Consider the following 12,931-nt stretch of genomic DNA (forward strand, 5'->3'; position numbering starts at 1 on the left):
ACCAGCCAAAAAATTTCTGAGTTACACTCAGAAGAGAGATAGAAAACAAGATTCAGAAATAAAATAGAAGTGAATCACTAAAAAGAGAAGAATGATGATATCCAGCTCAGGACCCTGGGTCGCCAAGCCCATACTCATCGCGTGTGAGCCCTTTGAGTTTAAAAGAGTTAAGCAATTTAGTGTTCTTACTGAAATGAATAGCCAACTTAAATTTTGAAAAATTTCGTTTTTTTTTTTTTTTTTTTTTTTATGTGAACCCCAAACACGAGAGGTATTAGAACCTATAGTACTTAGTACCATGCTTGGGTTGGAGACTGAGAAGATGAAAGAAGATATTTGTTGACATTGGACTTGAACTTCTGTAGACTGTAATTTTCAGGAAATACGTATGAAGGAAGGTTGCTCCAGAAAACGGCAGTTGAATGAATAAACGAGGAAGATGAAAAGTTGGTTCTGTGAGTTTGAAGTTGGACAGTAAATGGATGTTGGCTAGTGGATGCACATGTTCGGCCTGTTTTGAAACAGAGAGCGGGAATTATAGAAGCGAATTCAGAAGAACAGTGCCCATGGAAGTATCTGTAGAAGAGGCATGCAGCAGAAACAGTACGTCTATGAGAAAGCAAGTGGAGAGACTCTGTTAGAGATGAATCATTAATTAACCTAACTGCCCTCTTCTGAATGGAATCAAGAAGCCCGAGAGAGGTTTTGGCGGCACCACCGGAGGTGTGGGAACAATATTCCATGGCAGGGCGGATTTACAATTTATACAGAGTGAGTAGCTGTTTGGAAGAAAAGTAACGCCGAGAGCGAAAGAGAAAACCAAGTTTTTTAGATGCAGAGGAAGCAATATTTGTAATGTGCTTGTGCCAAGAGAGATTATAAGTCAGGGTAATCCTCAAAAGAGATATATCATTTTGCCTAGAAATTGCAGTGTCACCAAAGATAAGCATAGGAGCAGAAGAATCCTTTTTGCGAGATATAAGACAAGACTGAGTTTTAGAAGGGTTGAAATCAACTAAGTTGTCTTTGCCCCACTGGAGAATTACCTGAAGATCGGCATTTAAGGAATTGGTAGCGGATTTTCGAGAAGTTGAAGCTGATTGAGCAGGACAAGGTTTCTCAAAATGGAAAGTGGAATGCAATGTGCTATCATCGGCAAAACTATGGATAGGATTTCCAGTCAATGGAAAAAGGTCATTAATATACAAGAAGAAAAGAGTGGGGGAAAGAACTGAACCTTGGGGGACACCGACATTAGTGGAGAAGTAAGAAGACAGAGAGCCATCTACCATCACCCTCAGTGAGCGATCAGAGAGAAAACTGGATAACCAATTACTAAAAACAGTTGGAAAACCATAAGATGGAACCTTGTTTAGAACACCCTTAGGCCAAAAACGATCAAAAGCCTTTGAGATGTCAAAAGCAAATACTTGTGTTTCACCGAACCTTTCCATTGAATTAGTCCATAAATGGGTAACACAAGCCGGAATATCACCAGTGGATCGACACTGACGGAATCCATACTGGCGATCGTTGATCAGACGGAAGGTTTCTAGGTAATTTAAGAGTTGGCGGTTAATTGATTTCTCCATTACTTTAGAAAGAGTAGAAGTAATTGCAATGGGACAATAATTCGATGGGAGGGATTTGTCACCCTTTTGGGGAATTGGCTGGATATGAGCAAATTTCCAAGCAGAAGGAAAAACACCTTTGAAATAAGAAAGTGAAAGAAAGGCAGCAAAGAACAGGAGTAAGTTCAGGAGCACAGGTGGGAATGGTGGGAGGTGTTTTACCAAATCATTAATACAAGAGTTGGAATAAAAATGGGATGCTAGCAGGTCAGCTTTATCCTTGGCTGAAGTGACAACAGAACCATCTGGTTTGGACAGAGGTGGGAGCAGAGATGAGCAAAAGTTGCGGCAAATAGCTTTGGCAAGAGACCAGAATGCTCGGCTACCATTAGGGCAAGAAGCAAGTTTTCTACTCTTAGCCTGTTCGAACTCTAGTTTGGATTGATTAATAACTGCTTTACAATTGTTGCGAGCTTTGGTGTAGGCAGAAAATGAAACTGAAGAATTAGAAACAAGCCAATTACGGTATTCAACATTCTTCTCTTGAACAGCCTTAGCACATTTATTGGAACACCAAGGTTTAGATAAAGGACGAGATTTTAAAGTGGAGTGTGGTATAAAGGATTCCATTCCTGTAAGAATAATTTCACTGCCACGATCTGAGCAAACGTTTAATTTAGTATGAAAGTGGAATGGAAATATTTATATTAATACAAAGAATTGGGCAAGTGGACAATTACAGCAAACAGGATCGACTACAATTGAGACATTACATCTGGGAAATGGTGTTTCTTTCATTCAGATAAATGCAAATAAATATTTGTCAGTAACAGTACAATGATAGAAAAGATTTCAAGGTTCTATAGGTTAGTATGGTGATCCCCACAGATTAATTCAGATAGTAATTCACATAGACGACTATACTAATGCAAAAACGACCTCAGCACCGCCATCGGTCATCTGGGTAAATAGACGGTTACAGGAGATCGGTCGGCGAAGTACTGTAGCCCCTAGCGAGCTGGGCACATTGCCACAGCCGAATACGTAACTCGTATGTAGTGGCTACACGGTGAATACATCTGCAGTGAGCCGCGGACAGCTACAGTATTTAGCCAACTTTGGTTTATTTTCATTTCGCCCTTTAGGCAATTTCCGTAACCTAACTGTAAATAAGTGTTATTATTTTCAGGTTAGGTTAAGGAAATTTACATAAGGCGAAATCTATAATGCACCTTTTAGCCACCACAGCGTGGTTTGCGGTGGCTCGGTAGTGCCTTGGTTTAGTGCCTAGGCAGTAAACCAGGACGCAGTTTGTTTTTCCTCTTCTTGTATTTGCTTTGTAACATGCTTTGTAAAAAGGATAGTGGAACAGGACCAGACTATGTCTGCTAGGGGCAAAGTTTAATGACGTTGTAAAGTGGATATCATCTGGGTTCACATTTGCACATCTCCAGTCTATGGGTACCTCCCCTGAGTCCAAGGAAGCTGTAATAATTATGGCTAAGGGTTTGCTTACTTCCTTTGCTGCCTCCTTTAATATAACTGGATAGATCTCATCCACCCCCAAGTGCCTTTCTTGTGTTTATCTTCAACAATTTCTCCTCCACTTTACTCTCAGTTATTACAAAATTCTCAAGATCACTGCCAGAGTTGAATGCACCTCTGGCATTCCCCTCGCTGAATTGCTTCTCATGTGTGAATGTCGATGCAAAATATTCATTTAGTTTGTTAGCTACCTGAGCAGGATCATCAACAGTTGACCCATCGATATCAACTGGACCAATCTGATTCATCCCCTTCCTTTTAGAGTTTACATAAGTAAAGAACTCTTTGCTGTTTTTCTTTCATTGCTTGCCAAAGATTTCTCGTAATCTGCCTGTGCCTGACTAACCTCCTTTGTAACTTGGTTACAGATCAACTTGTATCGATCATTGGTTTCTGTGTCACGTGTTAATTTACATGTTTCCCGTGCATTTTTCTTCTCTGTCATATGTCTCATTAGTTCATCTGACATCCATTTAGGCCTAAACCTTGAACAATATTTCTTAGTTGGTATGTAAAGCCTAGTAGCTTCCAAGATAATTTCTTTGAATGCTTCCCATCAGAAGCGGATTAAGGTCGGCTGTGGCCCCGGGCGCAGAAGAAAATATTGGGCCCCTTAAAAAAACAAGAGAGAGAGAGGGAAAATAAAAATACATGTTAACCATTTTTTTTAAATAAATAAAAAATATTATGTACTATTAATGTTTTATTTCCAATAAAATTTGAACATAATATATGTATTATATTATATTCGCGTCTTTTTTTAATTTGTCTTTTTTCAGCCCCTGATAGATGTCGTTTCATTTTTCTAGCTACCATTGGTAGCCTACCAATGAAAAGAAAAATATAAAATTTAATAGTCTAAATGATAAGAATACTAGAGAAGAGATTTTTCGTTATAGCGCAATAAATTAATGATTAATTAAAATTCAAAAATTATTCATGAACTACGAAAATTCAGGCGCTGATGTAACAACAGGAATTAATTTTATCTTAATATAATTTCAACAATATAGTCTGCACTGCAGGAGAACCTTTGTAAGTACAAAGGAGCAAATACGATTCTATTGTTCCGATGAGCCTATGCAGGGGGGGCCTATGCAGCGTTGCATGTGTATAGTATGCAGCGTAGTAATGAAATAATGAAAATAAACGAATATAAACATACTATCAGGTTTTACCGCCGATTGTAAACTTGTACGTAATTAAAATTGCACATATGAAACCAAACTTGGTGTCATTAGAAAAAAGTGTAAAGTGTGGGGTTTTGTGGGGCCCTTCAGAAGTCGCGGTCCAGGGCGCCCGGCGTTAAATCCGCCTCTCCCACGTGGACTGATTGAGGACTTTTTATGTGCGGGGCTGAAGGAGGGAGATAGAGACGCTTGTCAGGTAAGAAAACTAACTAAGAATGATAAAAGTAGATTTTCAGTGAAGCATCAAAATTCGGAGTTGATGGAGGGAAGTTTCCTTGGAGTTGACACACTTCGAGGGCTGTTGAGAGCCCCCGATTCAGTAAAAAGATTTTTTTTTTTCGTAAATTGTATTCTAAACTAATTTTATTTTAACTAACTTTTAAATTATTAAAAATAATTAAATTAAAATTTCATTTGATAATTAGTAAAATATTTAAAAAGTTGTTTCGTATTGGAACTTATTTTAATTATAATTAAAAATAATTAATTTAATTTAAATTACTTTTTAAGTATAATAAATAAAAATGTTTACATATTTCTGTTCACAGGGAGATTCCAGTGGACCGCTGTTCATTAATCGCCGTGGCTCTGGATGGACTTTGGTCGGAATCGTGTCCTTTGGTTACAGATGTGGAGGGCCCACGTTTCCCGGAGTGTATACTAGAGTCACCTGCTACCTGAAGTGGGTAAGCGATAACACCGGCATGGAAAATGCGCTGTAAATAGGCGATGGGAAGCGAAGATCCTTCTTTTGGACCCTGCTGCATTATGAATGAGTTCAGGTTGCTCAACCAAGTCTCCAATGTCTATGCCAATTCCTTACTATCACAAGATTGGCTGTGAATTGCGAAACAGAATAATATTAGAGGTAACGTTTCTATAAAAGTGTGCCTATAATCGGAAAAATACGGTATTTCATCTAATTGTGCAAGAACATATGGTTTGTCGAATGCACTTTTACACCATCTTACCTTATATATGTACGTTTAATTTTATTTTGAGATTATCATACTAATTTCATGTTTATGTGTTCTGTATGAAGAATGTTACGTTTTTACTGTTTTTATGAACGTGATTTTTAAGTTTATGTAAATGTTTTCCATTTACTTTACTCGTTTTCATGTATATTTACGAGTCTTTCCAAAATACTGTACAGAAATTTTGTTAAAGAGTATTCTTAAATAAAAGTGTTACTTTTTTAAAATAAAAGTGTTAAATGAAATTTTCGTGTTTGTCTTACTTCAAAATACCTGCATGTTGTATAAACTAATGGCAGCCCTTTCAAGGAGCATGTGACAATGCTAAAGATGCTTTTGCTTCTTGCTTCGCGCACGCATATCATTTAAATAATCTTTCATACGACGAAAAGATAAATATGTTTCAGTTTAAAAAAGACAAACTTCTTTACAAAACTAAACCGTTATTCCGCGAATAAGATACACGATATGAATCTTAACACACTTCCAGGTGATAGAGGGTATCATCTTAATGTCCTAATTGAAGGGGAGTTGATGATTTTCCAAAAAAGACTGAGCTCCACCATCTTACTACAGCGAAGATCTTACTAGAAGAGCAGGACCAACTGTGCGGTCAACAGGATCCATTGATATGGCTCTTTTAGATTTTACTATCTGATGATTCGTGAAACTGGGATTTGTGAGGCATTTAGACTCGTTGACAGGGATATGTTTTGCTGAATATGGGAGGATTGGATTACAGGTGGGACCTTCATCACACGGGTGTGGTTGCAAGTTTGAACCGTGTGTCCCATTCGCAGAATAACGCTTTAGTTTTTGAAAGGAGGGACTGTACAAAATGGCGAAGAGATATCCTTTTAATATTAAAGTATTATTATTAGTATGTTAGTAATAATAATTATTAGCTAGTAACTAACAGGAACGAGGAATGTTTTCTCTAATGAAAAAAGCAATTACCTTCTTTGAACTGCAGGTCTCAGCATGAAGAGGAGTCAGATCTAATGTACGAATAATGAACTGGGCATCGCAACAGATTCACAATAAACGCAATAATGCTTAACTGTTGCAAACTTATTTCCGGTACCCTAATATTACGAATTGAACAATTTGGATTGTTGAACTGCTATATAAAGGACTAACGAACTAAAAAGCTTGTTCCAAATTGAAACGACTTGTTCCAGTTTGGTACCAGCTGTGGAGTATTCTAGCTTGAAGGAACATTGGAATGGAAGAAAGACTGTCTGAGCGGATGGTTGATCTGGAAAGAGGTAGTAGACTGTCCTTTTTTTTTCAACCAGAACTCAGCTTAGTCGAAATCCTTTTTAATGGCCGAGTTTAGGAAGCTTTACAGAAATGGCCAACGACTGTTTGCAACTTCTTAAGTAGTCTGCAGCTGGAGGAGCATGGGGTAGGAGGCGGGCAAGGCTTATTGGTTAGGGATCTTGATAGAAACAATTGGTTTCTCCGAAGGGGACTGCTAATTTTGAAGCAGTCCTCAGATGGAGGGACATGGGGTCAATAAGGTTAGGGAACTTGATAGAAGTAAACGGCCCCATGGTTAAGGAACTTGATAGAAGTAAATGGCTGTTCTAAGAGGATTATCCGGAAGTTGGAAGCTGTCGGCAGCTGGAGGAGCATGGGGACGGTTGGAGGGAACCCCTATGGTTTGGTAATTTGATAGAATTACTGTTTTAAGAGGATTGTGTCTAATTTTATGGCTGGTAACCAACTCAGCTGAAATAATAACTACTCAAAAGTCTCAAGAAAAAACAAACTGGTCAACACGGATTATGACTTTGCCTGTAAAATGGAACTGAAACGGAGAACGAAATTAAAATTTAATTATTGGAATATCGGAACAGGCCATCTGGTCTAAATCCTTGAAAGGATGGTGTCCTATTTTAAGTAAGAGATTGGAGGAGAACACATATGATTATGGAGTTACTATGAAGTTATTCCTAACCTCGTACTTTTGCACAAAATCCTTATTATGGGGTGTTTGTGCTGATCAAATTTATATCGAATTGTCCTACAAATAATTGCTCGGATAGACCTTTAGATGGTGGAAGAACCATACGCACGAGTGTGCCTTCATCTCGAGCTTGTGAAACTTATTTTTAAAAGTAGAATACATTGATTAATAACAGACTCGAAATTGACTGTTCCCGGATTTAGTATTTTTAAATAATTTCTATCCAGCAAAGCAGAGAAATTCACCATTCATTGAATAACTTAATTGAGAGGCACAATATGGTGACGCCTCATAACCTTAGCTGTTCAAAGTATTTTTCACAATTTATTATTCAATTTATTTTTAATTTTACCCGAGGTGGTCTCGATCCTCGGTTGTTACGTTGGTGAAACCCAAAAACAACTGCTTCTGTGATCAGGTTACTGGAAAATTTCTTTGTAGATTTCCCTTCCATCTGGCACACTCGAAGTGATAAGTTTATATGATACATTTGAAGAAAAGGGGATGGAGAGGTGATTGTGGTTAATAGTAATCCACTTAACTAAAATGGAGGTTTTTAAAAATGGCCACGGGTAGGCTTTGTTTGCTTACAAGTGTGGGGCGTGTGACCAAAGCGGCAGCACCTGTAGCATTTGTGTGTGTAGTATGTGTATAGAGCGTAGTATGTGTATAGTATGAAGCGTAGTAATGATAAAATTAAAATAAGCGAATATAAAAATACTACCAGGTTTTACCACCGATTGTAAACTTGTACGTAATTAAAATTGCACATATGAAACCAAACTTGGTGTCATTAGAAAAAAAGTGTAAAGTTGGGGTTTTGAGGGGCCCTTCAGAAGTCGGAGCCCAGGGCGCGCGCCCGGGCGCCCGCCGTTAAATCCGCCTCTGCTTCCCATTTTGAATTTGCTGTTGGTAACATCGTCAGTTGTTCCCACTGTATAGAATTTAAATACTGTCTCAGACCATCGTAGTCGCCTTTACGAAAGCAATAATCCTTCCCTTTACCCATAATGGTAGTTACCTCTTTGAGTAAATCCCACTTCAGCACACTGTGATCATAATCACTTAGGGTTTATTATCTGCAGATTCTTAATGCATGAAGAATCACTACTGATAGTAATTATAGACCTGTGAGTTTAACTTCTGTTCCCGGAAAATTAATGGAGGCACTGGTTAAAGAAGCAATGCCGGATCATCTAGACAAGACTTCAGTTATAGATGGGACACAGCATGGTTTTGTTAAGGGGAAATCTTGCCTGACCAATTTGATTGGATACTATGATGCAGTCACAAAAGAATTGGATGCAGGGAATAACTTTGATATTATATATTTGGATCTTAGAAAGGCTTTTGATAATGTTGCACATGGAAGACTGCTGCACAAATTGGAGCAGTGTGGCATTGGTGGCAAATTGTTACTATGGATAAAGGGATGGTTGAGTGGCAGAAGACGGAGAGTGGTAATTAATGGACACTGCTCATCTTGGACTAATGTTATTGGTGGAGTCCCTCAGGGTTCAGAATTGGGTTCGTTATTGTTTTCTGTATTTATAAATGATAATGATGATGGTATATCAAGCTTAATGTCCAAGTTTGCAGACGATACAAAGGTTGGCAGGGTTATGAAGGATATTACTGGCACTATGCTGCTGCAACGGGATCTGGAAAGTTTGAGCAGATGGGCTGAGAGATGGCAAATGAAGTTTAACATTGACAAATGTTAAGTACTACATATGGGAAACAGCAACCCCAGAGCAACGTATCAACTCTGTTGTACTACACTGACAGTGGTAAAGAATGAAAGGGACCTGGGGGTGGTTCTACAGGCAGATATGAAGTTCTCTGAGCACTGCAGACGGTCTGCAAGAGTAGCTCATCGTGTATTGTCAATGATATATAGGAATTTTTCTAGCAGGGATAAGGAAGTGATTATTCCCTTGTATAAGGCAATGGTCAGGCCACACCTAGAGTGCTCTATACAGGCCTGGAGTCCTCATTTCAAGAGGGATGTACAGCTGCTGGAACGAGTAGTACAGAGAAGGGCAACAAGATTAGTGAATTGAACAAAGGGGTGCTCTTACAAAGAAAGGCTTAAGTTTTGCAAATTACAGTGTCTGGAGACCAGGCACCAGCGAGGTGATCTGATAGAGGTGTATAAAGTCTTGAATGGTTTGAGCATGCTCAATGCTGATGGGACCCTTCCTGTTGCTCAGAATAATCACCTGAGAGGGCATAAATTCAAATTGAGGAAAGACAGATGTAGGATAGACGTGCCGAAATTTTCCTTTAGCCAGCGGGTGGTCGCTTGGTGGAACAGACTTCCATCGCTTGTCGTGGGAGTTGATAGCCTAAATAAGTTTAAGGCTCAGTTGGACAGGTATTTCGAACGAACAGAGGGGTGAAATTGAAGTGGTTATTTTTTAAAATTATTTATTATTATTATTTTTTTTGTCTGTTGCTGCATAAGCTTGCTTTCTTGCATGAAATGCCTCTACTAATGCTAATTCTAATGCTAATGGATAAAAGGATGGTTAAGTGGGAGAGGAGAGATAGTGGTAATCAATGGGTGCTGCTCTTCGTGGAGTAATATTATTAATGGAGCCCCACATGTTTTGGTGTTGGGGCCACTGTTGTTTTGTTTATTTATCAATAATATTGATGAAGGTATATCAGGCTTAGTGTCGAAGTTTTCAGATGATACATAGGTTGGCAGGGTTGTTAATGACAGTAATGGCAGTGTGCTACTGCAACAGGATCTAGATAATTTGGGCAAATGGGCTAAGAAGTGTCAACTGAAGTTTAAACTTGACAAATGTAAAGTACTGCATATTGGTAGAAGTAACCTGAGAGAAAAGTACCAACAGTGTGGTACTACACTTAAGGTGGTAGAAAATGAAAAAACCTGGGAGTAATTGTGCACTCAGATATGAAGTTTTCTGAGCAATGCAGACAGGCTGCCAGGGCAGGTCATGGGGTTTTGTCAATGATATATAGGAATTTTATTAGCAGGGAAAAGGAGGCGATTGTCGCTCTGTATAAGGCAATGGTCAGGCCACGCCTTGAGTGCTGCGTACCGGTCTGGAGGCCTAATTTTAGGAAGGATGGTGGTTTGCTTGAGCGTGTACAGAGAAGGCAACAAGATTGGTGAGGGGAATGAAGAGATCCTCTTACCAAGAGAGGCTTAAGTTCTGCAAATTGCAGTGGGTGGAGACTAGGCATCTGTGCGGTGATCTCATTAAAAAGTATAAGGCCTTGAATGGATTGAACACGCTGAATTCTGATGGGATCTTTCCACTTGTTTAGATTACGAACCTAAGGCGGCATAAATTCCAATTAAGAAAAGACAGATGTAGAATAGATGTGCGGAAATTTGCCTTTAGCCAGCGGGTGGTTAATTGGAGGAACAAACTTCCATGTGTCGTTGCGGAAGTTGATAGGTTGAATAAATTTAAGAAGGAACTGGACTGGCATTTGGAAAGAATGGTGTGATTTTTTTTTTTTTTTTTTTTTTATGATGCTGCATGAGCTCATACACTTGCTTTCTTGCATCACATGCCTCTACTACTACTACCTTGAAGTACATTATATATACAATAGAAGGTGAAAGTAAAGCAAAATATGATAAAAAGTAAAGTAAAATAATGAGATTATATCATTTTACTTTACTTTCATCTTATATTGTATATATAATGTACTTATAGGTTTTGCCATAGTGCCTGCGTTGGCCTTTGCACGTTGCTTGGGCTGTTTTGACTTACAGGTCATTCTCAGACTGCACTTTAACTTACTAAGCTTGGTATCTCATTTCTAATCTGATATTTTTACACTACCATATTCTGCTATATCAACCTTTAATATATATATATATATATATATATATATATATATATATATATATATATATATATATATATATACCATCTTCTGCACTCACAAATAGAGGACATTTACATGTTTTGGGGCGAATAAAAGAGGACAAAAAGTTCATCTTGTATTAAAAAAGAGGACAGAAAAGAGGACAAATATATTATGCAAATAATAAAATAAAGACAATGTAAACCACATATACTGATGTTTAGGATTAGTACATTCATATTTGTCTTGAGATTTATTTCTTTCAATAGCTGTGGATTGCCTCTCAAATATGTGTAAAAATCAACGCATGACATATGTTTGAAATTGTACTGCAAAAATAAAATACCTTTTTCAGAACTGACATTTAACCTATTCCTTTCTTTCGTCCACTGACTTTGCATTAGAGAGAATACTCTCTCTACATTTGCATTGTGAGGAGGAATTGCAAAGAAAAACTGGGCAATTTTCAACAATTCTGAGTGGAATTCAATATTTTTTGAAGTACTGTACTAAAATATTTGGCCCACTTTTCATATATAAGCATGTTTTTAAAGTCTTTATTATTCATTTGACCCTCAAAGAATTTCTTCAAATTGTTAAATTGGTCAAAACACTTAACATCATCAATTGTTACCCCTTTATCAATCAGGTAGGAAATAGAGCATTCTACATCGTTCCAGCTTTGTACTGCATCCATTTTCACCCCTATAAAACAGGAAATGGATTCCATATGGTGAAGCCACTTATCGAAATATTTCATCCAATTTCTATACAGATTTTTTGTATCACTGGAAAATTTTTCACATTCAAGTACAAGTCCTTCCTCCTGTTTTTTGTATAGCATTTCCTTTACTCTTAATGGCATGAAGCTATGATCCATCCGTTTAGAGATTATTTCTTTCACTGAGACTGAGACATCTAGCACTTCTGCAGCTGAGTTAGTTTCCCTTTCAGTTCGTTGTATGTGTGTATGGAATACACTCATAAGTGATTGCATGAACCAAAGATGAATCTCACTAAATCCATTTTCAAAGAACCTTTTAATCAGGTTTTTCTTGGGACAGAAAATAAGCCTGTAAAGCTGGAAACATATCTATGAGCCTTGTGATGCTTGGAAATAATGAAAGCCATCTCGTCTTGCTGTCAGGAAGGAGCTGTCTATATTCAATCTCAACAAACTCACAATATTCCTTCAGCTCTTCACAGTATTCCTTAAGCTCTTCAATTATGAAAATACTGGTAAATTTTAAAAACAATGTTCTCAGCATCAACTTCCCAAAGTTCTGCGGCATTCTGGAGACAATTGTTCAAAATATGTGCAGGGCAGCCCACTCCAATCAAAGTCTTGTTATGCAACAATTTCTTTAATTTTGCAAAGACATTATTCCCTTCTTCATTTCGTCTCAGTCTTCCAAATATTGTATTGCAATTGTCCCTAGTGAATGCAATACATTTTTCACACAAACCATTTTTTTTAAAGAGTTTCTTTAACATATGTAGAAATGCCATCTGCAGTCTCGTTATACATCTTCTGTAATTCAATTAATTTTGTTTGTAACCCTCCTTCATTTACTTCAAAATACTGAATAATTAATGGGAAGATTTTTTCAGAACCATGATTACTTCCATCAGTTGAGACCCCACAGTATGCAATTTTATTTTCTTTTAAAGTTTTTACAGTAACATTAAGAGAATGATTTGCAAGTACAAAGTTTACAATGGCTTCTGTCTTGGTTCTAGCGCAGGAAAATCTTTTTGCTATCTCAGAATCAAAAAATACATTTTTTAACATGACAGTTGTGCAATCCATTGATTTGTAAC

This window comes from Mastigoproctus giganteus, chromosome 8 (assembly GCF_048544385.1).
Source record: "Mastigoproctus giganteus isolate SK-2022 chromosome 8, ASM4854438v1, whole genome shotgun sequence".
Lineage (NCBI taxonomy): Eukaryota > Metazoa > Arthropoda > Arachnida > Uropygi > Thelyphonidae > Mastigoproctus > Mastigoproctus giganteus.